This window comes from Schistocerca americana, chromosome 2 (genome assembly GCF_021461395.2).
Source record: "Schistocerca americana isolate TAMUIC-IGC-003095 chromosome 2, iqSchAmer2.1, whole genome shotgun sequence".
Classification (NCBI taxonomy): Eukaryota; Metazoa; Arthropoda; class Insecta; order Orthoptera; family Acrididae; genus Schistocerca; species Schistocerca americana.
In genome coordinates, this window is record NC_060120.1 from 40058661 (window position 1) to 40077299 (window position 18639).

An 18639-nucleotide genomic window follows, 5' to 3' on the forward strand; every position below is an offset into this window, starting at 1 on the left:
AGGACAATACGACATAGGCAGGAAAATACTGTTCCCGCCCGGGATCGAACCGGGGACCTTCTGCGTGTGAAGCAGACGTGATAACCGCTACACTACGGAAACGACGGACCTGAGGAGTCCATCCTTGTTCACTCGAACTTGCCTCAGACTTTCTCTCGTCCGCGAATGCACACACGACAGTTCCTTTGTCAGCCTGGAACCCATCACAGCCGAGGGCTCAAGAAGTCTTCGGGGTGCTCGAGAGGGTGTCTGCCGTAGCACCCCTAACGAGATAGCGGCGTTTCGCGCAGTCGTTATTGCAAGTCATATCAGCAAAAGCAATCACTTTCTCAGCAGCAGGCAGTGCGAGCCCAGCGGCAGCTCTACATGAAGGTACCAATAGCCCAGGAAGGCCGCCGACCGCAGGAATTCGCGCCGCCCCCATCCCGCCAGCGTACACGAGACTTCCAGGGCACCCTGGACGACATCGAGGGACTGGAATAATTGGCATTCGCCGTGTCACAGGGCTCGTTGGTCTAGGGGTATGATTCCTGCTTAGGGTGCAGGAGGTCCCGGGTTCAAATCCCGGACGAGCCCTAGCGTTTTGTGCAAAGTGATCGCACGTCAGTGGCTGAGTCAGCGCAAAAAGCTCGCCGTCAATATCAAATGAATTTGTTATTCGATGTGAGCAATTGACACTCGGGTCCGACGCGTGAAGGCGATTACGAAGGTTTCGGGTACAGATTGTAGCAGATGCATGTTAGTACGTCTTGCTGAAAGTGATGAAAAAAGTGTTTCCGCCCGGGATCGAACCGGGGACCTTCTGCGTGTTAGGCAGACGTGATAACCGCTACACCACGGAAACTGCTTGTGTGCACCTTACTTCACAGACGACTTATAGTGATGTTGCCATCGTAACTAAAAAATTCAATAAATGTGGTACTTGCAAACGAAGGGACATGCAGCAGATCCACACACGACGTGGCTCATTGGAGGACAATACGACATAGGCAGGAAAATACTGTTCCCGCCCGGGATCGAACCGGGGACCTTCTGCGTGTGAAGCAGACGTGATAACCGCTACACTACGGAAACGACGGACCTGAGGAGTCCATCCTTGTTCACTCGAACTTGCCTCAGACTTTCTCTCGTCCGCGAATGCACACACGACAGTTCCTTTGTCAGCCTGGAACCCATCACAGCCGAGGGCTCAAGAAGTCTTCGGGGTGCTCGAGAGGGTGTCTGCCGTAGCACCCCTAACGAGATAGCGGCGTTTCGCGCAGTCGTTATTGCAAGTCATATCAGCAAAAGCAATCACTTTCTCAGCAGCAGGCAGTGCGAGCCCAGCGGCAGCTCTACATGAAGGTACCAATAGCCCAGGAAGGCCGCCGACCGCAGGAATTCGCGCCGCCCCCATCCCGCCAGCGTACACGAGACTTCCAGGGCACCCTGGACGACATCGAGGGACTGGAATAATTGGCATTCGCCGTGTCACAGGGCTCGTTGGTCTAGGGGTATGATTCCTGCTTAGGGTGCAGGAGGTCCCGGGTTCAAATCCCGGACGAGCCCTAGCGTTTTGTGCAAAGTGATCGCACGTCAGTGGCTGAGTCAGCGCAAAAAGCTCGCCGTCAATATCAAATGAATTTCTTATTCGATGTGAGCAATTGACACTCGGGTCCGACGCGTGAAGGCGATTACGAAGGTTTCGGGTACAGATGGTAGCAGATGCATGTTAGTACGTCTTGCTTAAAGTGATGAAAAAGTGTTTCCGCCCGGGATCGAACCGGGGACCTTCTGCGTGTTAGGCAGACGTGATAACCGCTACACCACGGAAACTGCTTGTGTGCACCTTACTTCACAGACGACTTATAGTGATGTTGCCATCGTAACTAAAAAATTCAATAAATGTGGTACTTGCAAACGAAGGGACATGCAGCAGATCCACACACGACGTGGCTCATTGGAGGACAATACGACATAGGCAGGAAAATACTGTTCCCGCCCGGGATCGAACCGGGGACCTTCTGCGTGTGAAGCAGACGTGATAACCGCTACACTACGGAAACGACTGACCTGAGGAGTCCATCCTTGTTCACTCGAACTTGCCTCAGACTTTCTCTCGTCCGCGAATGCACACACGACAGTTCCTTTGTCAGCCTGGAACCCATCACAGCCGAGGGCTCAAGAAGTCTTCGGGGTGCTCGAGAGGGTGTCTGCCGTAGCACCCCTAACGAGATAGCGGCGTTTCGCGCAGTCGTTATTGCAAGTCATATCAGCAAAAGCAATCACTTTCTCAGCAGCAGGCTTTGCGAGCCCAGCGGCAGCTCTACATGAAGGTACCAATAGCCCAGGAAGGCCGCCGACCGCAGGAATTCGCGCCGCCCCCATCCCGCCAGCGTACACGAGACTTCCAGGGCACCCTGGACGACATCGAGGGACTGGAATAATTGGCATTCGCCGTGTCACAGGGCTCGTTGGTCTAGGGGTATGATTCCTGCTTAGGGTGCAGGAGGTCCCGGGTTCAAATCCCGGACGAGCCCTAGCGTTTTGTGCAAAGTGATCGCACGTCAGTGGCTGAGTCAGCGCAAAAAGCTCGCCGTCAATATCAAATGAATTTGTTATTCGATGTGAGCAATTGACACTCGGGTCCGACGCGTGAAGGCGATTACGAAGGTTTCGGGTACAGATTGTAGCAGATGCATGTTAGTACGTCTTGCTGAAAGTGATGAAAAAGTGTTTCCGCCCGGGATCGAACCGGGGACCTTCTGCGTGTTAGGCAGACGTGATAACCGCTACACCACGGAAACTGCTTGTGTGCACCTTACTTCACAGACGACTTATAGTGATGTTGCCATCGTAACTAAAAAATTCAATAAATGTGGTACTTGCAAACGAAGGGACATGCAGCAGATCCACACACGACGTGGCTCATTGGAGGACAATACGACATAGGCAGGAAAATACTGTTCCCGCCCGGGATCGAACCGGGGACCTTCTGCGTGTGAAGCAGACGTGATAACCGCTACACTACGGAAACGACGGACCTGAGGAGTCCATCCTTGTTCACTCGAACTTGCCTCAGACTTTCTCTCGTCCGCGAATGCACACACGACAGTTCCTTTGTCAGCCTGGAACCCATCACAGCCGAGGGCTCAAGAAGTCTTCGGGGTGCTCGAGAGGGTGTCTGCCGTAGCACCCCTAACGAGATAGCGGCGTTTCGCGCAGTCGTTATTGCAAGTCATATCAGCAAAAGCAATCACTTTCTCAGCAGCAGGCAGTGCGAGCCCAGCGGCAGCTCTACATGAAGGTACCAATAGCCCAGGAAGGCCGCCGACCGCAGGAATTCGCGCCGCCCCCATCCCGCCAGCGTACACGAGACTTCCAGGGCACCCTGGACGACATCGAGGGACTGGAATAATTGGCATTCGCCGTGTCACAGGGCTCGTTGGTCTAGGGGTATGATTCCTGCTTAGGGTGCAGGAGGTCCCGGGTTCAAATCCCGGACGAGCCCTAGCGTTTTGTGCAAAGTGATCGCACGTCAGTGGCTGAGTCAGCGCAAAAAGCTCGCCGTCAATATCAAATGAATTTCTTATTCGATGTGAGCAATTGACACTCGGGTCCGACGCGTGAAGGCGATTACGAAGGTTTCGGGTACAGATGGTAGCAGATGCATGTTAGTACGTCTTGCTTAAAGTGATGAAAAAGTGTTTCCGCCCGGGATCGAACCGGGGACCTTCTGCGTGTTAGGCAGACGTGATAACCGCTACACCACGGAAACTGCTTGTGTGCACCTTACTTCACAGACGACTTATAGTGATGTTGCCATCGTAACTAAAAAATTCAATAAATGTGGTACTTGCAAACGAAGGGACATGCAGCAGATCCACACACGACGTGGCTCATTGGAGGACAATACGACATAGGCAGGAAAATACTGTTCCCGCCCGGGATCGAACCGGGGACCTTCTGCGTGTGAAGCAGACGTGATAACCGCTACACTACGGAAACGACGGACCTGAGGAGTCCATCCTTGTTCACTCGAACTTGCCTCAGACTTTCTCTCGTCCGCGAATGCACACACGACAGTTCCTTTGTCAGCCTGGAACCCATCACAGCCGAGGGCTCAAGAAGTCTTCGGGGTGCTCGAGAGGGTGTCTGCCGTAGCACCCCTAACGAGATAGCGGCGTTTCGCGCAGTCGTTATTGCAAGTCATATCAGCAAAAGCAATCACTTTCTCAGCAGCAGGCAGTGCGAGCCCAGCGGCAGCTCTACGTGAAGGTACCAATAGCCCAGGAAGGCCGCCGACCGCAGGAATTCGCGCCGCCCCCATCCCGCCAGCGTACACGAGACTTCCAGGGCACCCTGGACGACATCGAGGGACTGGAATAATTGGCATTCGCCGTGTCACAGGGCTCGTTGGTCTAGCTGTATGATTCCTGCTTAGGGTGCAGGAGGTCCCGGGTTCAAATCCCGGACGAGCCCTAGCGTTTTGTGCAAAGTGATCGCACGTCAGTGGCTGAGTCAGCGCAAAAAGCTCGCCGTCAATATCAAATGAATTTGTTATTCGATGTGAGCAATTGACACTCGGGTCCGACGCGTGAAGGCGATTACGAAGGTTTCGGGTACAGATTGTAGCAGATGCATGTTAGTACGTCTTGCTGAAAGTGATGAAAAAGTGTTTCCGCCCGGGATCGAACCGGGGACCTTCTGCGTGTTAGGCAGACGTGATAACCGCTACACCACGGAAACTGCTTGTGTGCACCTTACTTCACAGACGACTTATAGTGATGTTGCCATCGTAACTAAAAAATTCAATAAATGTGGTACTTGCAAACGAAGGGACATGCAGCAGATCCACACACGACGTGGCTCATTGGAGGACAATACGACATAGGCAGGAAAATACTGTTCCCGCCCGGGATCGAACCGGGGACCTTCTGCGTGTGAAGCAGACGTGATAACCGCTACACTACGGAAACGACGGACCTGAGGAGTCCATCCTTGTTCACTCGAACTTGCCTCAGACTTTCTCTCGTCCGCGAATGCACACACGACAGTTCCTTTGTCAGCCTTGAACCCATCACAGCCGAGGGCTCAAGAAGTCTTCGGGGTGCTCGAGAGGGTGTCTGCCGTAGCACCCCTAACGAGATAGCGGCGTTTCGCGCAGTCGTTATTGCAAGTCATATCAGCAAAAGCAATCACTTTCTCAGCAGCAGGCAGTGCGAGCCCAGCGGCAGCTCTACATGAAGGTACCAATAGCCCAGGAAGGCCGCCGACCGCAGGAATTCGCGCCGCCCCCATCCCGCCAGCGTACACGAGACTTCCAGGGCACCCTGGACGACATCGAGGGACTGGAATAATTGGCATTCGCCGTGTCACAGGGCTCGTTGGTCTAGGGGTATGATTCCTGCTTAGGGTGCAGGAGGTCCCGGGTTCAAATCCCGGACGAGCCCTAGCGTTTTGTGCAAAGTGATCGCACGTCAGTGGCTGAGTCAGCGCAAAAAGCTCGCCGTCAATATCAAATGAATTTCTTATTCGATGTGAGCAATTGACACTCGGGTCCGACGCGTGAAGGCGATTACGAAGGTTTCGGGTACAGATGGTAGCAGATGCATGTTAGTACGTCTTGCTTAAAGTGATGAAAAAGTGTTTCCGCCCGGGATCGAACCGGGGACCTTCTGCGTGTTAGGCAGACGTGATAACCGCTACACCACGGAAACTGCTTGTGTGCACCTTACTTCACAGACGACTTATAGTGATGTTGCCATCGTAACTAAAAAATTCAATAAATGTGGTACTTGCAAACGAAGGGACATGCAGCAGATCCACACACGACGTGGCTCATTGGAGGACAATACGACATAGGCAGGAAAATACTGTTCCCGCCCGGGATCGAACCGGGGACCTTCTGCGTGTGAAGCAGACGTGATAACCGCTACACTACGGAAACGACGGACCTGAGGAGTCCATCCTTGTTCACTCGAACTTGCCTCAGACTTTCTCTCGTCCGCGAATGCACACACGACAGTTCCTTTGTCAGCCTGGAACCCATCACAGCCGAGGGCTCAAGAAGTCTTCGGGGTGCTCGAGAGGGTGTCTGCCGTAGCACCCCTAACGAGATAGCGGCGTTTCGCGCAGTCGTTATTGCAAGTCATATCAGCAAAAGCAATCACTTTCTCAGCAGCAGGCAGTGCGAGCCCAGCGGCAGCTCTACATGAAGGTACCAATAGCCCAGGAAGGCCGCCGACCGCAGGAATTCGCGCCGCCCCCATCCCGCCAGCGTACACGAGACTTCCAGGGCACCCTGGACGACATCGAGGGACTGGAATAATTGGCATTCGCCGTGTCACAGGGCTCGTTGGTCTAGGGGTATGATTCCTGCTTAGGGTGCAGGAGGTCCCGGGTTCAAATCCCGGACGAGCCCTAGCGTTTTGTGCAAAGTGATCGCACGTCAGTGGCTGAGTCAGCGCAAAAAGCTCGCCGTCAATATCAAATGAATTTCTTATTCGATGTGAGCAATTGACACTCGGGTCCGACGCGTGAAGGCGATTACGAAGGTTTCGGGTACAGATGGTAGCAGATGCATGTTAGTACGTCTTGCTTAAAGTGATGAAAAAGTGTTTCTGCCTGGGATCGAACCGGGGACCTTCTGCGTGTTAGGCAGACGTGATAACCGCTACACCACGGAAACTGCTTGTGTGCACATTACTTCACAGACGACTTATAGTGATGTTGCCATCGTAACTAAAAAATTCAATAAATGTGGTACTTGCAAACGAAGGGACATGCAGCAGATCCACACACGACGTGGCTCATTGGAGGACAATACGACATAGGCAGGAAAAGACTGTTCCCGCCCGGGATCGAACCGGGGACCTTCTGCGTGTGAAGCAGACGTGATAACCGCTACACTACGGAAACGACGGACCTGAGGAGTCCATCCTTGTTCACTCGAACTTGCCTCAGACTTTCTCTCGTCCGCGAATGCACACACGACAGTTCCTTTGTCAGCCTGGAACCCATCACAGCCGAGGGCTCAAGAAGTCTTCGGGGTGCTCGAGAGGGTGTCTGCCGTAGCACCCCTAACGAGATAGCGGCGTTTCGCGCAGTCGTTATTGCAAGTCATATCAGCAAAAGCAATCACTTTCTCAGCAGCAGGCAGTGCGAGCCCAGCGGCAGCTCTACATGAAGGTACCAATAGCCCAGGAAGGCCGCCGACCGCAGGAATTCGCGCCGCCCCCATCCCGCCAGCGTACACGAGACTTCCAGGGCACCCTGGACGACATCGAGGGACTGGAATAATTGGCATTCGCCGTGTCACAGGGCTCGTTGGTCTAGGGGTATGATTCCTGCTTAGGGTGCAGGAGGTCCCGGGTTCAAATCCCGGACGAGCCCTAGCGTTTTGTGCAAAGTGATCGCACGTCAGTGGCTGAGTCAGCGCAAAAAGCTCGCCGTCAATATCAAATGAATTTCTTATTCGATGTGAGCAATTGACACTCGGGTCCGACGCGTGAAGGCGATTACGAAGGTTTCGGGTACAGATGGTAGCAGATGCATGTTAGTACGTCTTGCTTAAAGTGATGAAAAAGTGTTTCCGCCCGGGATCGAACCGGGGACCTTCTGCGTGTTAGGCAGACGTGATAACCGCTACACCACGGAAACTGCTTGTGTGCACCTTACTTCACAGACGACTTATAGTGATGTTGCCATCGTAACTAAAAAATTCAATAAATGTGGTACTTGCAAACGAAGGGACATGCAGCAGATCCACACACGACGTGGCTCATTGGAGGACAATACGACATAGGCAGGAAAATACTGTTCCCGCCCGGGATCGAACCGGGGACCTTCTGCGTGTGAAGCAGACGTGATAACCGCTACACTACGGAAACGACGGACCTGAGGAGTCCATCCTTGTTCACTCGAACTTGCCTCAGACTTTCTCTCGTCCGCGAATGCACACACGACAGTTCCTTTGTCAGCCTGGAACCCATCACAGCCGAGGGCTCAAGAAGTCTTCGGGGTGCTCGAGAGGGTGTCTGCCGTAGCACCCCTAACGAGATAGCGGCGTTTCGCGCAGTCGTTATTGCAAGTCATATCAGCAAAAGCAATCACTTTCTCAGCAGCAGGCAGTGCGAGCCCAGCGGCAGCTCTACATGAAGGTACCAATAGCCCAGGAAGGCCGCCGACCGCAGGAATTCGCGCCGCCCCCATCCCGCCAGCGTACACGAGACTTCCAGGGCACCCTGGACGACATCGAGGGACTGGAATAATTGGCATTCGCCGTGTCACAGGGCTCGTTGGTCTAGGGGTATGATTCCTGCTTAGGGTGCAGGAGGTCCCGGGTTCAAATCCCGGACGAGCCCTAGCGTTTTGTGCAAAGTGATCGCACGTCAGTGGCTGAGTCAGCGCAAAAAGCTCGCCGTCAATATCAAATGAATTTCTTATTCGATGTGAGCAATTGACACTCGGGTCCGACGCGTGAAGGCGATTACGAAGGTTTCGGGTACAGATGGTAGCAGATGCATGTTAGTACGTCTTGCTTAAAGTGATGAAAAAGTGTTTCTGCCTGGGATCGAACCGGGGACCTTCTGCGTGTTAGGCAGACGTGATAACCGCTACACCACGGAAACTGCTTGTGTGCACATTACTTCACAGACGACTTATAGTGATGTTGCCATCGTAACTAAAAAATTCAATAAATGTGGTACTTGCAAACGAAGGGACATGCAGCAGATCCACACACGACGTGGCTCATTGGAGGACAATACGACATAGGCAGGAAAAGACTGTTCCCGCCCGGGATCGAACCGGGGACCTTCTGCGTGTGAAGCAGACGTGATAACCGCTACACTACGGAAACGACGGACCTGAGGAGTCCATCCTTGTTCACTCGAACTTGCCTCAGACTTTCTCTCGTCCGCGAATGCACACACGACAGTTCCTTTGTCAGCCTGGAACCCATCACAGCCGAGGGCTCAAGAAGTCTTCGGGGTGCTCGAGAGGGTGTCTGCCGTAGCACCCCTAACGAGATAGCGGCGTTTCGCGCAGTCGTTATTGCAAGTCATATCAGCAAAAGCAATCACTTTCTCAGCAGCAGGCAGTGCGAGCCCAGCGGCAGCTCTACATGAAGGTACCAATAGCCCAGGAAGGCCGCCGACCGCAGGAATTCGCGCCGCCCCCATCCCGCCAGCGTACACGAGACTTCCAGGGCACCCTGGACGACATCGAGGGACTGGAATAATTGGCATTCGCCGTGTCACAGGGCTCGTTGGTCTAGGGGTATGATTCCTGCTTAGGGTGCAGGAGGTCCCGGGTTCAAATCCCGGACGAGCCCTAGCGTTTTGTGCAAAGTGATCGCACGTCAGTGGCTGAGTCAGCGCAAAAAGCTCGCCGTCAATATCAAATGAATTTCTTATTCGATGTGAGCAATTGACACTCGGGTCCGACGCGTGAAGGCGATTACGAAGGTTTCGGGTACAGATGGTAGCAGATGCAAGTTAGTACGTCTTGCTTAAAGTGATGAAAAAGTGTTTCCGCCCGGGATCGAACCGGGGACCTTCTGCGTGTTAGGCAGACGTGATAACCGCTACACCACGGAAACTGCTTGTGTGCACCTTACTTCACAGACGACTTATAGTGATGTTGCCATCGTAACTAAAAAATTCAATAAATGTGGTACTTGCAAACGAAGGGACATGCAGCAGATCCACACACGACGTGGCTCATTGGAGGACAATACGACATAGGCAGGAAAATACTGTTCCCGCCCGGGATCGAACCGGGGACCTTCTGCGTGTGAAGCAGACGTGATAACCGCTACACTACGGAAACGACGGACCTGAGGAGTCCATCCTTGTTCACTCGAACTTGCCTCAGACTTTCTCTCGTCCGCGAATGCACACACGACAGTTCCTTTGTCAGCCTGGAACCCATCACAGCCGAGGGCTCAAGAAGTCTTCGGGGTGCTCGAGAGGGTGTCTGCCGTAGCACCCCTAACGAGATAGCGGCGTTTCGCGCAGTCGTTATTGCAAGTCATATCAGCAAAAGCAATCACTTTCTCAGCAGCAGGCAGTGCGAGCCCAGCGGCAGCTCTACATGAAGGTACCAATAGCCCAGGAAGGCCGCCGACCGCAGGAATTCGCGCCGCCCCCATCCCGCCAGCGTACACGAGACTTCCAGGGCACCCTGGACGACATCGAGGGACTGGAATAATTGGCATTCGCCGTGTCACAGGGCTCGTTGGTCTAGGGGTATGATTCCTGCTTAGGGTGCAGGAGGTCCCGGGTTCAAATCCCGGACGAGCCCTAGCGTTTTGTGCAAAGTGATCGCACGTCAGTGGCTGAGTCAGCGCAAAAAGCTCGCCGTCAATATCAAATGAATTTCTTATTCGATGTGAGCAATTGACACTCGGGTCCGACGCGTGAAGGCGATTACGAAGGTTTCGGGTACAGATGGTAGCAGATGCATGTTAGTACGTCTTGCTTAAAGTGATGAAAAAGTGTTTCCGCCCGGGATCGAACCGGGGACCTTCTGCGTGTTAGGCAGACGTGATAACCGCTACACCACGGAAACTGCTTGTGTGCACCTTACTTCACAGACGACTTATAGTGATGTTGCCATCGTAACTAAAAAATTCAATAAATGTGGTACTTGCAAACGAAGGGACATGCAGCAGATCCACACACGACGTGGCTCATTGGAGGACAACACGACATAGGCAGGAAAATACTGTTCCCGCCCGGGATCGAACCGGGGACCTTCTGCGTGTGAAGCAGACGTGATAACCGCTACACTACGGAAACGACGGACCTGAGGAGTCCATCCTTGTTCACTCGAACTTGCCTCAGACTTTCTCTCGTCCGCGAATGCACACACGACAGTTCCTTTGTCAGCCTGGAACCCATCACAGCCGAGGGCTCAAGAAGTCTTCGGGGTGCTCGAGAGGGTGTCTGCCGTAGCACCCCTAACGAGATAGCGGCGTTTCGCGCAGTCGTTATTGCAAGTCATATCAGCAAAAGCAATCACTTTCTCAGCAGCAGGCAGTGCGAGCCCAGCGGCAGCTCTACATGAAGGTACCAATAGCCCAGGAAGGCCGCCGACCGCAGGAATTCGCGCCGCCCCCATCCCGCCAGCGTACACGAGACTTCCAGGGCACCCTGGACGACATCGAGGGACTGGAATAATTGGCATTCGCCGTGTCACAGGGCTCGTTGGTCTAGGGGTATGATTCCTGCTTAGGGTGCAGGAGGTCCCGGGTTCAATTCCCGGACGAGCCCTAGCGTTTTGTGCAAAGTGATCGCACGTCAGTGGCTGAGTCAGCGCAAAAAGCTCGCCGTCAATATCAAATGAATTTCTTATTCGATGTGAGCAATTGACACTCGGGTCCGACGCGTGAAGGCGATTACGAAGGTTTCGGGTACAGATGGTAGCAGATGCATGTTAGTACGTCTTGCTTAAAGTGATGAAAAAGTGTTTCCGCCCGGGATCGAACCGGGGACCTTCTGCGTGTTAGGCAGACGTGATAACCGCTACACCACGGAAACTGCTTGTATGCACCTTACTTCACAGACGACTTATAGTGATGTTGCCATCGTAACTAAAAAATTCAATAAATGTGGTACTTGCAAACGAAGGGACATGCAGCAGATCCACACACGACGTGGCTCATTGGAGGACAATACGACATAGGCAGGAAAATACTGTTCCCGCCCGGGATCGAACCGGGGACCTTCTGCGTGTGAAGCAGACGTGATAACCGCTACACTACGGAAACGACGGACCTGAGGAGTCCATCCTTGTTCACTCGAACTTGCCTCAGACTTTCTCTCGTCCGCGAATGCACACACGACAGTTCCTTTGTCAGCCTGGAACCCATCACAGCCGAGGGCTCAAGAAGTCTTCGGGGTGCTCGAGAGGGTGTCTGCCGTAGCACCCCTAACGAGATAGCGGCGTTTCGCGCAGTCGTTATTGCAAGTCATATCAGCAAAAGCAATCACTTTCTCAGCAGCAGGCAGTGCGAGCCCAGCGGCAGCTCTACATGAAGGTACCAATAGCCCAGGAAGGCCGCCGACCGCAGGAATTCGCGCCGCCCCCATCCCGCCAGCGTACACGAGACTTCCAGGGCACCCTGGACGACATCGAGGGACTGGAATAATTGGCATTCGCCGTGTCACAGGGCTCGTTGGTCTAGGGGTATGATTCCTGCTTAGGGTGCAGGAGGTCCCGGGTTCAAATCCCGGACGAGCCCTAGCGTTTTGTGCAAAGTGATCGCACGTCAGTGGCTGAGTCAGCGCAAAAAGCTCGCCGTCAATATCAAATGAATTTCTTATTCGATGTGAGCAATTGACACTCGGGTCCGACGCGTGAAGGCGATTACGAAGGTTTCGGGTACAGATGGTAGCAGATGCATGTTAGTACGTCTTGCTTAAAGTGATGAAAAAGTGTTTCCGCCCGGGATCGAACCGGGGACCTTCTGCGTGTTAGGCAGACGTGATAACCGCTACACCACGGAAACTGCTTGTGTGCACCTTACTTCACAGACGACTTATAGTGATGTTGCCATCGTAACTAAAAAATTCAATAAATGTGGTACTTGCAAACGAAGGGACATGCAGCAGATCCACACACGACGTGGCTCATTGGAGGACAATACGACATAGGCAGGAAAAGACTGTTCCCGCCCGGGATCGAACCGGGGACCTTCTGCGTGTGAAGCAGACGTGATAACCGCTACACTACGGAAACGACGGACCTGAGGAGTCCATCCTTGTTCACTCGAACTTGCCTCAGACTTTCTCTCGTCCGCGAATGCACACACGACAGTTCCTTTGTCAGCCTGGAACCCATCACAGCCGAGGGCTCAAGAAGTCTTCGGGGTGCTCGAGAGGGTGTCTGCCGTAGCACCCCTAACGAGATAGCGGCGTTTCGCGCAGTCGTTATTGCAAGTCATATCAGCAAAAGCAATCACTTTCTCAGCAGCAGGCAGTGCGAGCCCAGCGGCAGCTCTACATGAAGGTACCAATAGCCCAGGAAGGCCGCCGACCGCAGGAATTCGCGCCGCCCCCATCCCGCCAGCGTACACGAGACTTCCAGGGCACCCTGGACGACATCGAGGGACTGGAATAATTGGCATTCGCCGTGTCACAGGGCTCGTTGGTCTAGGGGTATGATTCCTGCTTAGGGTGCAGGAGGTCCCGGGTTCAAATCCCGGACGAGCCCTAGCGTTTTGTGCAAAGTGATCGCACGTCAGTGGCTGAGTCAGCGCAAAAAGCTCGCCGTCAATATCAAATGAATTTCTTATTCGATGTGAGCAATTGACACTCGGGTCCGACGCGTGAAGGCGATTACGAAGGTTTCGGGTACAGATGGTAGCAGATGCATGTTAGTACGTCTTGCTTAAAGTGATGAAAAAGTGTTTCCGCCCGGGATCGAACCGGGGACCTTCTGCGTGTTAGGCAGACGTGATAACCGCTACACCACGGAAACTGCTTGTGTGCACCTTACTTCACAGACGACTTATAGTGATGTTGCCATCGTAACTAAAAAATTCAATAAATGTGGTACTTGCAAACGAAGGGACCTGCAGCAGATCCACACACGACGTGGCTCATTGGTGGACAATACGACATAGGCAGGAAAAGACTGTTCCCGCCCGGGATCGAACCGGGGACCTTCTGCGTGTGAAGCAGACGTGATAACCGCTACACTACGGAAACGACGGACCTGGGGAGTCCATCCTTGTTCACTCGAACTTGCCTCAGACTTTCTCTCGTCCGCGAATGCACACACGACAGTTCCTTTGTCAGCCTGGAACCCATCACAGCCGAGGGCTCAAGAAGTCTTCGGGGTGCTCGAGAGGGTGTCTGCCGTAGCACCCCTAACGAGATAGCGGCGTTTCGCGCAGTCGTTATTGCAAGTCATATCAGCAAAAGCAATCACTTTCTCAGCAGCAGGCAGTGCGAGCCCAGCGGCAGCTCTACATGAAGGTACCAATAGCCCAGGAAGGCCGCCGACCGCAGGAATTCGCGCCGCCCCCATCCCGCCAGCGTACACGAGACTTCCAGGGCACCCTGGACGACATCGAGGGACTGGAATAATTGGCATTCGCCGTGTCACAGGGCTCGTTGGTCTAGGGGTATGATTCCTGCTTAGGGTGCAGGAGGTCCCGGGTTCAAATCCCGGACGAGCCCTAGCGTTTTGTGCAAAGTGATCGCACGTCAGTGGCTGAGTCAGCGCAAAAAGCTCGCCGTCAATATCAAATGAATTTCTTATTCGATGTGAGCAATTGACACTCGGGTCCGACGCGTGAAGGCGATTACGAAGGTTTCGGGTACAGATGGTAGCAGATGCATGTTAGTACGTCTTGCTTAAAGTGATGAAAAAGTGTTTCCGCCCGGGATCGAACCGGGGACCTTCTGCGTGTTAGGCAGACGTGATAACCGCTACACCACGGAAACTGCTTGTGTGCACCTTACTTCACAGACGACTTATAGTGATGTTGCCATCGTAACTAAAAAATTCAATAAATGTGGTACTTGCAAACGAAGGGACATGCAGCAGATCCACACACGACGTGGCTCATTGGAGGACAATACGACATAGGCAGGAAAATACTGTTCCCGCCCGGGATCGAACCGGGGACCTTCTGCGTGTGAAGCAGACGTGATAACCGCTACACTACGGAAACGACGGACCTGAGGAGTCCATCCTTGTTCACTCGAACTTGCCTCAGACTTTCTCTCGTCCGCGAATGCACACACGACAGTTCCTTTGTCAGCCTGGAACCCATCACAGCCGAGGGCTCAAGAAGTCTTCGGGGTGCTCGAGAGGGTGTCTGCCGTAGCACCCCTAACGAGATAGCGGCGTTTCGCGCAGTCGTTATTGCAAGTCATATCAGCAAAAGCAATCACTTTCTCAGCAGCAGGCAGTGCGAGCCCAGCGGCAGCTCTACATGAAGGTACCAATAGCCCAGGAAGGCCGCCGACCGCAGGAATTCGCGCCGCCCCCATCCCGCCAGCGTACACGAGACTTCCAGGGCACCCTGGACGACATCGAGGGACTGGAATAATTGGCATTCGCCGTGTCACAGGGCTCGTTGGTCTAGGGGTATGATTCCTGCTTAGGGTGCAGGAGGTCCCGGGTTCAAATCCCGGACGAGCCCTAGCGTTTTGTGCAAAGTGATCGCACGTCAGTGGCTGAGTCAGCGCAAAAAGCTCGCCGTCAATATCAAATGAATTTCTTATTCGATGTGAGCAATTGACACTCGGGTCCGACGCGTGAAGGCGATTACGAAGGTTTCGGGTACAGATGGTAGCAGATGCATGTTAGTACGTCTTGCTTAAAGTGATGAAAAAGTGTTTCCGCCCGGGATCGAACCGGGGACCTTCTGCGTGTTAGGCAGACGTGATAACCGCTACACCACGGAAACTGCTTGTGTGCACCTTACTTCACAGACGACTTATAGTGATGTTGCCATCGTAACTAAAAAATTCAATAAATGTGGTACTTGCAAACGAAGGGACATGCAGCAGATCCACACACGACGTGGCTCATTGGAGGACAATACGACATAGGCAGGAAAATACTGTTCCCGCCCGGGATCGAACCGGGGACCTTCTGCGTGTGAAGCAGACGTGATAACCGCTACACTACGGAAACGACGGACCTGAGGAGTCCATCCTTGTTCACTCGAACTTGCCTCAGACTTTCTCTCGTCCGCGAATGCACACACGACAGTTCCCTTGTCAGCCTGGAACCCATCACAGCCGAGGGCTCAAGAAGTCTTCGGGGTGCTCGAGAGGGTGTCTGCCGTAGCACCCCTAACGAGATAGCGGCGTTTCGCGCAGTCGTTATTGCAAGTCATATCAGCAAAAGCAATCACTTTCTCAGCAGCAGGCAGTGCGAGCCCAGCGGCAGCTCTACATGAAGGTACCAATAGCCCAGGAAGGCCGCCGACCGCAGGAATTCGCGCCGCCCCCATCCCGCCAGCGTACACGAGACTTCCAGGGCACCCTGGACGACATCGAGGGACTGGAATAATTGGCATTCGCCGTGTCACAGGGCTCGTTGGTCTAGGGGTATGATTCCTGCTTAGGGTGCAGGAGGTCCCGGGTTCAAATCCCGGACGAGCCCTAGCGTTTTGTGCAAAGTGATCGCACGTCAGTGGCTGAGTCAGCGCAAAAAGCTCGCCGTCAATATCAAATGAATTTCTTATTCGATGTGAGCAATTGACACTCGGGTCCGACGCGTGAAGGCGATTACGAAGGTTTCGGGTACAGATGGTAGCAGATGCATGTTAGTACGTCTTGCTTAAAGTGATGAAAAAGTGTTTCCGCCCGGGATCGAACCGGGGACCTTCTGCGTGTTAGGCAGACGTGATAACCGCTACACCACGGAAACTGCTTGTGTGCACCTTACTTCACAGACGACTTATAGTGATGTTGCCATCGTAACTAAAAAATTCAATAAATGTGGTACTTGCAAACGAAGGGACATGCAGCAGATCCACACACGACGTGGCTCATTGGAGGACAATACGACATAGGCAGGAAAATACTGTTCCCGCCCGGGATCGAACCGGGGACCTTCTGCGTGTGAAGCAGACGTGATAACCGCTACACTACGGAAACGACGGACCTGAGGAGTCCATCCTTGTTCACTCGAACTTGCCTCAGACTTTCTCTCGTCCGCGAATGCACACACGACAGTTCCTTTGTCAGCCTGGAACCCATCACAGCCGAGGGCTCAAGAAGTCTTCGGGGTGCTCGAGAGGGTGTCTGCCGTAGCACCCCTAACGAGATAGCGGCGTTTCGCGCAGTCGTTATTGCAAGTCATATCAGCAAAAGCAATCACTTTCTCAGCAGCAGGCAGTGCGAGCCCAGCGGCAGCTCTACATGAAGGTACCAATAGCCCAGGAAGGCCGCCGACCGCAGGAATTCGCGCCGCCCCCATCCCGCCAGCGTACACGAGACTTCCAGGGCACCCTGGACGACATCGAGGGACTGGAATAATTGGCATTCGCCGTGTCACAGGGCTCGTTGGTCTAGGGGTATGATTCCTGCTTAGGGTGCAGGAGGTCCCGGGTTCAAATCCCGGACGAGCCCTAGCGTTTTGTGCAAAGTGATCGCACGTCAGTGGCTGAGTCAGCGCAAAAAGCTCGCCGTCAATATCAAATGAATTTCTTATTCGATGTGAGCAATTGACACTCGGGTCCGACGCGTGAAGGCGATTACGAAGGTTTCGGGTACAGATGGTAGCAGATGCATGTTAGTACGTCTTGCTTAAAGTGATGAAAAAGTGTTTCCGCCCGGGATCGAACCGGGGACCTTCTGCGTGTTAGGCAGACGTGATAACCGCTACACCACGGAAACTGCTTGTGTGCACCTTACTTCACAGACGACTTATAGTGATGTTGCCATCGTAACTAAAAAATTCAATAAATGTGGTACTTGCAAACGAAGGGACCTGCAGCAGATCCACACACGACGTGGCTCATTGGTGGACAATACGACATAGGCAGGAAAAGACTGTTCCCGCCCGGGATCGCACCGGGGACCTTCTGCGTGTGAAGCAGACGTGATAACCGCTACACTACGGAAACGACGGACCTGGGGAGTCCATCCTTGTTCACTCGAACTTGCCTCAGACTTTCTCTCGTCCGCGAATGCACACACGACAGTTCCTTTGTCAGCCTGGAACCCATCACAGCCGAGGGCTCAAGAAGTCTTCGGGGTGCTCGAGAGGGTGTCTGCCGTAGCACCCCTAACGAGATAGCGGCGTTTCGCGCAGTCGTTATTGCAAGTCATATCAGCAAAAGCAATCACTTTCTCAGCAGCAGGCAGTGCGAGCCCAGCGGCAGCTCTACATGAAGGTACCAATAGCCCAGGAAGGCCGCCGACCGCAGGAATTCGCGCCGCCCCCATCCCGCCAGCGTACACGAGACTTCCAGGGCACCCTGGACGACATCGAGGGACTGGAATAATTGGCATTCGCCGTGTCACAGGACTCGTTGGTCTAGGGGTATGATTCCTGCTTAGGGTGCAGGAGGTCCCGGGTTCAAATCCCGGACGAGCCCTAGCGTTTTGTGCAAAGTGATCGCACGTCAGTGGCTGAGTCAGCGCAAAAAGCTCGCCGTCAATATCAAATGAATTTCTTATTCGATGTGAGCAATTGACACTCGGGTCCGACGCGTGAAGGCGATTACGAAGGTTTCGGGTACAGATGGTAGCAGATGCATGTTAGTACGTCTTGCTTAAAGTGATGAAAAAGTGTTTCCGCCCGGGATCGAACCGGGGACCTTCTGCGTGTTAGGCAGACGTGATAACCGCTACACCACGGAAACTGCTTGTGTGCACCTTACTTCACAGACGACTTATAGTGATGTTGCCATCGTAACTAAAAAATTCAATAAATATGGTACTTGCAAACGAAGGGACATGCAGCAGATCCACACACGACGTGGCTCATTGGAGGACAATACGACATAGGCAGGAAAATACTGTTCCCGCCCGGGATCGAACCGGGGACCTTCTGCGTGTGAAGCAGACGTGATAACCGCTACACTACGGAAACGACGGACCTGAGGAGTCCATCCTTGTTCACTCGAACTTGCCTCAGACTTTCTCTCGTCCGCGAATGCACACACGACAGATCTTTTGT

At 53.5% G+C, this 18639-nt stretch overlaps 58 non-coding genes across 58 annotated transcripts; 19 read left to right on the top strand and 39 right to left on the bottom strand.

Moving 5' to 3' along the window:
• Window positions 1–29: 29 nt before the first annotated feature.
• On the bottom strand, window positions 30–102 carry Trnav-cac. The gene has a single exon. It is a non-coding gene; the product is annotated as a tRNA-Val (tRNA).
• A 402-nt stretch (window positions 103–504) lies between these two features.
• Trnap-agg lies at window positions 505–576 on the top strand. Its single transcript has one exon. It is a non-coding gene; the product is annotated as a tRNA-Pro (tRNA).
• Window positions 577–771: 195 nt separating this feature from the next.
• Trnav-aac lies at window positions 772–844 on the bottom strand. The gene has a single exon. It is a non-coding gene; the product is annotated as a tRNA-Val (tRNA).
• Window positions 845–1001: 157 nt separating this feature from the next.
• Trnav-cac lies at window positions 1002–1074 on the bottom strand. Its single transcript has one exon. It is a non-coding gene; the product is annotated as a tRNA-Val (tRNA).
• Window positions 1075–1476: 402 nt separating this feature from the next.
• On the top strand, window positions 1477–1548 carry Trnap-agg. The gene has a single exon. It is a non-coding gene; the product is annotated as a tRNA-Pro (tRNA).
• A 194-nt stretch (window positions 1549–1742) lies between these two features.
• Window positions 1743–1815, bottom strand: Trnav-aac. The gene has a single exon. It is a non-coding gene; the product is annotated as a tRNA-Val (tRNA).
• Window positions 1816–1972: 157 nt separating this feature from the next.
• Window positions 1973–2045, bottom strand: Trnav-cac. The gene has a single exon. It is a non-coding gene; the product is annotated as a tRNA-Val (tRNA).
• A 402-nt stretch (window positions 2046–2447) lies between these two features.
• Window positions 2448–2519, top strand: Trnap-agg. Its single transcript has one exon. It is a non-coding gene; the product is annotated as a tRNA-Pro (tRNA).
• A 194-nt stretch (window positions 2520–2713) lies between these two features.
• Window positions 2714–2786, bottom strand: Trnav-aac. The gene has a single exon. It is a non-coding gene; the product is annotated as a tRNA-Val (tRNA).
• A 157-nt stretch (window positions 2787–2943) lies between these two features.
• On the bottom strand, window positions 2944–3016 carry Trnav-cac. Its single transcript has one exon. It is a non-coding gene; the product is annotated as a tRNA-Val (tRNA).
• Window positions 3017–3418: 402 nt separating this feature from the next.
• On the top strand, window positions 3419–3490 carry Trnap-agg. The gene has a single exon. It is a non-coding gene; the product is annotated as a tRNA-Pro (tRNA).
• A 194-nt stretch (window positions 3491–3684) lies between these two features.
• Window positions 3685–3757, bottom strand: Trnav-aac. Its single transcript has one exon. It is a non-coding gene; the product is annotated as a tRNA-Val (tRNA).
• Window positions 3758–3914: 157 nt separating this feature from the next.
• Window positions 3915–3987, bottom strand: Trnav-cac. The gene has a single exon. It is a non-coding gene; the product is annotated as a tRNA-Val (tRNA).
• A 402-nt stretch (window positions 3988–4389) lies between these two features.
• Trnap-agg lies at window positions 4390–4461 on the top strand. Its single transcript has one exon. It is a non-coding gene; the product is annotated as a tRNA-Pro (tRNA).
• Window positions 4462–4655: 194 nt separating this feature from the next.
• On the bottom strand, window positions 4656–4728 carry Trnav-aac. The gene has a single exon. It is a non-coding gene; the product is annotated as a tRNA-Val (tRNA).
• A 157-nt stretch (window positions 4729–4885) lies between these two features.
• Window positions 4886–4958, bottom strand: Trnav-cac. Its single transcript has one exon. It is a non-coding gene; the product is annotated as a tRNA-Val (tRNA).
• Window positions 4959–5360: 402 nt separating this feature from the next.
• Window positions 5361–5432, top strand: Trnap-agg. Its single transcript has one exon. It is a non-coding gene; the product is annotated as a tRNA-Pro (tRNA).
• A 194-nt stretch (window positions 5433–5626) lies between these two features.
• Window positions 5627–5699, bottom strand: Trnav-aac. The gene has a single exon. It is a non-coding gene; the product is annotated as a tRNA-Val (tRNA).
• A 157-nt stretch (window positions 5700–5856) lies between these two features.
• Trnav-cac lies at window positions 5857–5929 on the bottom strand. Its single transcript has one exon. It is a non-coding gene; the product is annotated as a tRNA-Val (tRNA).
• A 402-nt stretch (window positions 5930–6331) lies between these two features.
• Window positions 6332–6403, top strand: Trnap-agg. Its single transcript has one exon. It is a non-coding gene; the product is annotated as a tRNA-Pro (tRNA).
• Window positions 6404–6597: 194 nt separating this feature from the next.
• Window positions 6598–6670, bottom strand: Trnav-aac. The gene has a single exon. It is a non-coding gene; the product is annotated as a tRNA-Val (tRNA).
• Window positions 6671–6827: 157 nt separating this feature from the next.
• On the bottom strand, window positions 6828–6900 carry Trnav-cac. Its single transcript has one exon. It is a non-coding gene; the product is annotated as a tRNA-Val (tRNA).
• Window positions 6901–7302: 402 nt separating this feature from the next.
• On the top strand, window positions 7303–7374 carry Trnap-agg. Its single transcript has one exon. It is a non-coding gene; the product is annotated as a tRNA-Pro (tRNA).
• Window positions 7375–7568: 194 nt separating this feature from the next.
• On the bottom strand, window positions 7569–7641 carry Trnav-aac. Its single transcript has one exon. It is a non-coding gene; the product is annotated as a tRNA-Val (tRNA).
• Window positions 7642–7798: 157 nt separating this feature from the next.
• Window positions 7799–7871, bottom strand: Trnav-cac. Its single transcript has one exon. It is a non-coding gene; the product is annotated as a tRNA-Val (tRNA).
• A 402-nt stretch (window positions 7872–8273) lies between these two features.
• Window positions 8274–8345, top strand: Trnap-agg. Its single transcript has one exon. It is a non-coding gene; the product is annotated as a tRNA-Pro (tRNA).
• A 194-nt stretch (window positions 8346–8539) lies between these two features.
• Window positions 8540–8612, bottom strand: Trnav-aac. Its single transcript has one exon. It is a non-coding gene; the product is annotated as a tRNA-Val (tRNA).
• A 157-nt stretch (window positions 8613–8769) lies between these two features.
• Trnav-cac lies at window positions 8770–8842 on the bottom strand. Its single transcript has one exon. It is a non-coding gene; the product is annotated as a tRNA-Val (tRNA).
• Window positions 8843–9244: 402 nt separating this feature from the next.
• Trnap-agg lies at window positions 9245–9316 on the top strand. The gene has a single exon. It is a non-coding gene; the product is annotated as a tRNA-Pro (tRNA).
• A 194-nt stretch (window positions 9317–9510) lies between these two features.
• Window positions 9511–9583, bottom strand: Trnav-aac. The gene has a single exon. It is a non-coding gene; the product is annotated as a tRNA-Val (tRNA).
• A 157-nt stretch (window positions 9584–9740) lies between these two features.
• Trnav-cac lies at window positions 9741–9813 on the bottom strand. Its single transcript has one exon. It is a non-coding gene; the product is annotated as a tRNA-Val (tRNA).
• A 402-nt stretch (window positions 9814–10215) lies between these two features.
• On the top strand, window positions 10216–10287 carry Trnap-agg. The gene has a single exon. It is a non-coding gene; the product is annotated as a tRNA-Pro (tRNA).
• Window positions 10288–10481: 194 nt separating this feature from the next.
• Trnav-aac lies at window positions 10482–10554 on the bottom strand. Its single transcript has one exon. It is a non-coding gene; the product is annotated as a tRNA-Val (tRNA).
• Window positions 10555–10711: 157 nt separating this feature from the next.
• On the bottom strand, window positions 10712–10784 carry Trnav-cac. The gene has a single exon. It is a non-coding gene; the product is annotated as a tRNA-Val (tRNA).
• A 402-nt stretch (window positions 10785–11186) lies between these two features.
• Trnap-agg lies at window positions 11187–11258 on the top strand. Its single transcript has one exon. It is a non-coding gene; the product is annotated as a tRNA-Pro (tRNA).
• A 194-nt stretch (window positions 11259–11452) lies between these two features.
• On the bottom strand, window positions 11453–11525 carry Trnav-aac. The gene has a single exon. It is a non-coding gene; the product is annotated as a tRNA-Val (tRNA).
• Window positions 11526–11682: 157 nt separating this feature from the next.
• Window positions 11683–11755, bottom strand: Trnav-cac. Its single transcript has one exon. It is a non-coding gene; the product is annotated as a tRNA-Val (tRNA).
• A 402-nt stretch (window positions 11756–12157) lies between these two features.
• Trnap-agg lies at window positions 12158–12229 on the top strand. The gene has a single exon. It is a non-coding gene; the product is annotated as a tRNA-Pro (tRNA).
• Window positions 12230–12423: 194 nt separating this feature from the next.
• Window positions 12424–12496, bottom strand: Trnav-aac. Its single transcript has one exon. It is a non-coding gene; the product is annotated as a tRNA-Val (tRNA).
• A 157-nt stretch (window positions 12497–12653) lies between these two features.
• On the bottom strand, window positions 12654–12726 carry Trnav-cac. The gene has a single exon. It is a non-coding gene; the product is annotated as a tRNA-Val (tRNA).
• Window positions 12727–13128: 402 nt separating this feature from the next.
• Trnap-agg lies at window positions 13129–13200 on the top strand. The gene has a single exon. It is a non-coding gene; the product is annotated as a tRNA-Pro (tRNA).
• A 194-nt stretch (window positions 13201–13394) lies between these two features.
• Window positions 13395–13467, bottom strand: Trnav-aac. Its single transcript has one exon. It is a non-coding gene; the product is annotated as a tRNA-Val (tRNA).
• A 157-nt stretch (window positions 13468–13624) lies between these two features.
• On the bottom strand, window positions 13625–13697 carry Trnav-cac. Its single transcript has one exon. It is a non-coding gene; the product is annotated as a tRNA-Val (tRNA).
• Window positions 13698–14099: 402 nt separating this feature from the next.
• Trnap-agg lies at window positions 14100–14171 on the top strand. Its single transcript has one exon. It is a non-coding gene; the product is annotated as a tRNA-Pro (tRNA).
• Window positions 14172–14365: 194 nt separating this feature from the next.
• On the bottom strand, window positions 14366–14438 carry Trnav-aac. Its single transcript has one exon. It is a non-coding gene; the product is annotated as a tRNA-Val (tRNA).
• A 157-nt stretch (window positions 14439–14595) lies between these two features.
• Trnav-cac lies at window positions 14596–14668 on the bottom strand. The gene has a single exon. It is a non-coding gene; the product is annotated as a tRNA-Val (tRNA).
• A 402-nt stretch (window positions 14669–15070) lies between these two features.
• On the top strand, window positions 15071–15142 carry Trnap-agg. Its single transcript has one exon. It is a non-coding gene; the product is annotated as a tRNA-Pro (tRNA).
• Window positions 15143–15336: 194 nt separating this feature from the next.
• Window positions 15337–15409, bottom strand: Trnav-aac. Its single transcript has one exon. It is a non-coding gene; the product is annotated as a tRNA-Val (tRNA).
• A 157-nt stretch (window positions 15410–15566) lies between these two features.
• Trnav-cac lies at window positions 15567–15639 on the bottom strand. Its single transcript has one exon. It is a non-coding gene; the product is annotated as a tRNA-Val (tRNA).
• A 402-nt stretch (window positions 15640–16041) lies between these two features.
• Window positions 16042–16113, top strand: Trnap-agg. The gene has a single exon. It is a non-coding gene; the product is annotated as a tRNA-Pro (tRNA).
• Window positions 16114–16307: 194 nt separating this feature from the next.
• On the bottom strand, window positions 16308–16380 carry Trnav-aac. The gene has a single exon. It is a non-coding gene; the product is annotated as a tRNA-Val (tRNA).
• Window positions 16381–16537: 157 nt separating this feature from the next.
• Window positions 16538–16610, bottom strand: Trnav-cac. The gene has a single exon. It is a non-coding gene; the product is annotated as a tRNA-Val (tRNA).
• A 402-nt stretch (window positions 16611–17012) lies between these two features.
• Window positions 17013–17084, top strand: Trnap-agg. Its single transcript has one exon. It is a non-coding gene; the product is annotated as a tRNA-Pro (tRNA).
• A 194-nt stretch (window positions 17085–17278) lies between these two features.
• Window positions 17279–17351, bottom strand: Trnav-aac. The gene has a single exon. It is a non-coding gene; the product is annotated as a tRNA-Val (tRNA).
• A 157-nt stretch (window positions 17352–17508) lies between these two features.
• Window positions 17509–17581, bottom strand: Trnav-cac. The gene has a single exon. It is a non-coding gene; the product is annotated as a tRNA-Val (tRNA).
• Window positions 17582–17982: 401 nt separating this feature from the next.
• Trnap-agg lies at window positions 17983–18055 on the top strand. Its single transcript has one exon. It is a non-coding gene; the product is annotated as a tRNA-Pro (tRNA).
• A 194-nt stretch (window positions 18056–18249) lies between these two features.
• Window positions 18250–18322, bottom strand: Trnav-aac. The gene has a single exon. It is a non-coding gene; the product is annotated as a tRNA-Val (tRNA).
• A 157-nt stretch (window positions 18323–18479) lies between these two features.
• On the bottom strand, window positions 18480–18552 carry Trnav-cac. The gene has a single exon. It is a non-coding gene; the product is annotated as a tRNA-Val (tRNA).
• Window positions 18553–18639: the final 87 nt, after the last annotated feature.